The 4,729-nt window shown below is 32.0% G+C and overlaps 1 long non-coding RNA gene across 1 annotated transcript; it reads left to right on the top strand.

The window, feature by feature from the left end:
- Positions 1 to 248: 248 nt before the first annotated feature.
- On the top strand, positions 249 to 4,158 carry LOC136034197 (uncharacterized). The gene is made up of 2 exons (XR_010619134.1): positions 249 to 448; positions 3,304 to 4,158. It is a non-coding gene; the product is annotated as an uncharacterized LOC136034197 (long non-coding RNA).
- Positions 4,159 to 4,729: the final 571 nt, after the last annotated feature.

Here is a 4,729-nt window from a genome sequence, read left to right as displayed (position 1 = left end):
TTGATTCGTATTTTCTGTAGTTTTTTGAACCAAATTTAAGTTCAGAGTAAGAAGATTTATTAAGAACTTAATTGTGTTCTTTTCACGGAAATAATCATTTTTAAAACCAAAAATATATTTCTGTGATTTAACAGTACACATTGATAAAAAATGTTTTTTTTAGCAATTTCTCTAGGCTTTTGCATGTTCTTACGCTTTGTTATTCTTATTTCCTATTTTGGTTTTCTATTTTCAGCATATAATTTCAGATTTATTTATACTCAATGAAGATCTTGAAATCTGCAATGGCGAAGGGTTTTCATCTTGCTTTGTATCGTTGTCTTGAACATCATGGAAAAGGGAAAATCCACTATGAGTTATCAATATATAAAAATAATACTATAATTGAGCCTTGGCAGAATATCATCTTATCATCAAATAAGAATGATTTTTTTAAATCCTGATAAAGGTCAGTTTCAAGATTTTGTGTATTTATATTTTTGATTTTTTGTGTCTAAACTCGATATATATGTATATATATGTGTACATATATATACATATATATATATATATATAAATATATATATATATATATAATATATATATATATATATATATATATGTATATATATATATATATATATATATATATATATATATATATATATATATATATATATATATATATATATATATATATATATATATATATATATTTATATATATATATATATATATATATATATATTTATATATGTATATACACATGTGTGTGTTTTTGTGTCAAATATAATCCCAGGTCTGACAGTCACTGCATGGCAGGCTTTTATGTATTTTATTCCCTAATTTTTTATTAGTTTAGGCTAAGAAATATTGGCATAAATTATATATCAGCTTCCTGTTGATGCATCAAAGAATCGTCATTTTTACACGGTTTTCTCCTTCATGGGTTTGTTGTGATCCTCATTTTTCTATTTCTTGTAACCAATGATTTCACTTACGACTCGATTTTATCATCTCTGTCACTTTATTCTTAGCTGCAGATGTTGTAGCAGAGTATTTTAGCTATAGATTTTTAGTAATGCTTGTTGTCGTATGTCCTCTTGACGATCAGCTTATTTTGATTTCATGTTCAAACTTAGTTTCATCAGAAATTTTTCAAAGCCTTTCGTTCAGCTGTTCGGAGCCATCTAAAATTGTTTTCGACAAAGCATTATATATCTATACTTGCAGTTATAAATAAAAACACAGTTGGTTGTTTATGGGAGTATATATGTTTTTATCTGTTAATAATAACTCATGACCTGTCTAACAAAGAATATCCAATGAGTGAAGAAATACTAGGACGAATTCAATTCCTCATTCCTGTTAATTTATCATCTTGAATAACTCTGTACGTGTCTTAACATCAAAAACAGCATGACTATCTCTGGGGGAAAATTATATAATTTGGTCTGTGTGCATTATTTTACCTATTGTATCATTTTTTATTTTAAGGCAAATATGCAACTTTCAATCGCATTAATAGCTTCTGGTCTTATTTGATTGCATAACATATGGATATATTCTTAGAAAATCAAATATCTCTTTTATCATTTTTGCGTGGCGAATCAGAAATTTCATTGAATTAAGAAATTCCGGCGTCATACTGTCTCCTCCTTCCTATTTATACTCCATAGACACTGGACTAACACGTTTCCTTCATGTCATTAGATAAAAAATGAAGTTTTTTAAAATGAAAGTAAGGAGCAACATTAAAACTTAAAATGAACAGAAATTACTCCGTATATGAAAGGGGCTTTTCCACCTCAACGCTAAACTTTGACTCTTTCTCTAACTCTATTTTTAAAATAGTAAGAAACTTTAGCGTAAAGAGCAGGGTGTTGAGCAGCAAAAGCCCCTTTCATATACGGAGTAATTTCTGTTCCTTTTAAGTTTTAATTTTGCTCCTTACTGTAATTTCAAAAAACTTTTTTTTATTTCTGGACGTTTTTGAATTAATGCATGTTTTGGTCTTGGCTCTCCGCACATAAATAATTAAAACAAAATTTGCATATCAATTAATTGCAATTAGTTGGAAGATTTTGAGAATAAAGGAGCGAGGGGGGAGGTCTAGCTGCCATCCAATTTTTTGATTACTTAAAAAAGCAACTAGAACTTTTAATTTTTTACAAACGTTTCCATTGGTAAAAAATATACGTAACTTACGAATGAAATTACATAACGAGCTTCTATGTTCGTATCATTTTATTGCGTGTATGAGGGGGTTCCACCCTCGTCGATACCTCGCTCTTTACCCTAGGCTTGAATTTTGTCCTAATTCCTTAAGAATGATCTCTGAGTAACAAAGGTCGTAGAATAACTAGCTGAAATTACTAAAAATACTTTAGCGTAAAGAGTGAGTTATAACGAGGTGGTAAACCCCTCATAAGCATAATAATTTTTGTTCGTTTTAAGTTTTAATGCTGCTCCTTACTTTCAGTAGAAAAAACTTTTCATATTTAGTTTTTCATTGTTTTTTCAAATAATGTTAGATAATCCTGCGGAAATTCTCATCTCCCATGACAAGTTTATCCATGGAAACATCCTCCCACTTAACCCCTCCATCAAATCTCCCCCCTAAACAAAAAAATCCTACTGAAAATGTCTTTACGCTTCCAAATAACCATTACTATATGTAAGCACTGGTCAAAGTTTGTAACTTTTAGCCCCCTCACTGGGACTCTGGGGGAGTAAGTCAGCCTCAGACATAGTAATAAGCTTATTCGACTACGGTGAAAAGAATGGCTATCTCAGAATTCTGATCCAGTGACGTTTGGGGAAAAATGAGCGTGGGAAGGGGCCGAGGAGCCCTCCAGTTTTTTTATTCGCTAAAAAGGGCACTAGAACTTTTAATTTCCGTTAGAATGAGCCCTCTCGCAAGATTCTAGGACCACTGGGCCGATACGATGACCCATGGGGGAAAAAACAAAAAAAAAAACCAAAAAACAAACAAATAAACACGCATCCATGATCTGTCTTTTGTCAAAAATGTGGCAAAAATTCAACATTTTTGTAGATAGGAGCTTGAAACTTCTTTAATAAGATTTTCTAATACGCTCAATCTGATGGTGTGATTTTTCTTAAGATTGTATGACTTGTAGGGGGTGTTTTCCATTATTTTCTGAAATGATGCAAATTTTCTCAGGCTCATAGCTTTTGATGGATATAACTGATCTTGCTGAAACTTATATATTTAAAATCAGCATTAAAAGGCAATTCTTTTGATGTAACTATTTGTATCTCGTTTTGCTACCGGCGATAACGGTAGGCTCCCTCTTGCAGGTTTTTTGGTCTTCCAAATGATATATCAAATCTGCCACAGATTTGGCTTGGAACGTTATTTTAAAAACATCTTTTCCAAACAGAAACCCCAAGATGTTGACTTCATCTACGCAATGAGCTGATGCTATCCGGGGATCTGGGAACACCGCAAATTTCATCGCATGACGTCTATTTATACTTAAATCATTATTGGTGAGGCCAAGTATGCGAACTGTATCTGTTGGGTTTCTGACAACCTTTTTCTTTTATATTCACATTTTCCAGCTCAAGAATTTTGTTTACTGCCTCTAAGACACAAAAGTTGAGTGAACAATCGTCCACTGCAATCAAAGTGCCTTAGCATTTCTCTATTTAATCCTTGGTGAGAGAGTCGCCCCAGTTTCACTATTCACCTTGGGAACATCAATCTTTCTCTATTTTTGGGCCTTGGGTGGAGGTCAAAAAAATTTTTGTTCATCAACTAAACTGTCCAACAATCCAATAAATTATCTCACTATCACTTGTTATTTAATTCGGAGCCAAAGCCAATGTAAACGTTAACTTGTGTTGGTTTTACTCAATAGAGGAGATTTCACGCCTCTATCTCTATCCATGATCTGTCTTTTGTCAAAAAATGTGGCAAAAATTCCACATTTTTGTAGATAGGATCTTGAAACTTCTACAATAAGATTCTCTAATACTCTGAATCTGATGGTGTGATTTTTGTTAAGATTGTATGACTTTTAAAGGGTGTTTCTCCCTATTTTCTAAAATGATGCAAATTTTCTCAGGCTCATAGCTTTTGATGGATGTAACTGATCTTGCTGAAACTTGTATATTTAAAATCAACATTAAAAGGCAATTCCTTTGATGTAACTATTGGTCTCGTTTTGCTATCGGCGATAACGCTAGGCTCCCTCTTGCAGGTATAAAATAAAACTATTGGTATCAAAATTCCTTTTTTTAGAGTTTTGGTTACTATTGAGCCGGTTCACTCCCTACTACAGTTCGTAACCATGCACTGTTTGATTGTAATCATGGTAGTTTGTGTAACCGAGGATTTTGTTCCACAGTATCTTCGTTAGTGATTGAATGTGACTTCACATTCACTTGTTCCATACATTTTGTTCGAGCTGATTGGATTCATATGCCATTTTCTTAGTATTGCATGTGTCATGTCATTTCAATTTAGTTTTTCCCTTCTAATCTCAAATTGTATTTTACAGCATTTTCATTTTTAATGTATTATGTATCACGCTTGTTACGTGCCTTTTGCTTAAGCTGTTCGGAGTCATGTCTCATTTTGCGTAATTTTGCATTGGGTTTAAATACAAAAAAATGCAACCACACCCTGGGGATAAATGACTTGATATTTATTCCTAAAATGTTAATAAACGTGCATATGAAAAATTACTTATGTTCTAATAGACAATAATTATCTGGAATT

This window comes from Artemia franciscana, chromosome 12 (assembly GCF_032884065.1).
Source record: "Artemia franciscana chromosome 12, ASM3288406v1, whole genome shotgun sequence".
Classification (NCBI taxonomy): Eukaryota; Metazoa; Arthropoda; class Branchiopoda; order Anostraca; family Artemiidae; genus Artemia; species Artemia franciscana.
This window is presented reverse-complemented; position numbering and strand designations above follow the sequence as displayed.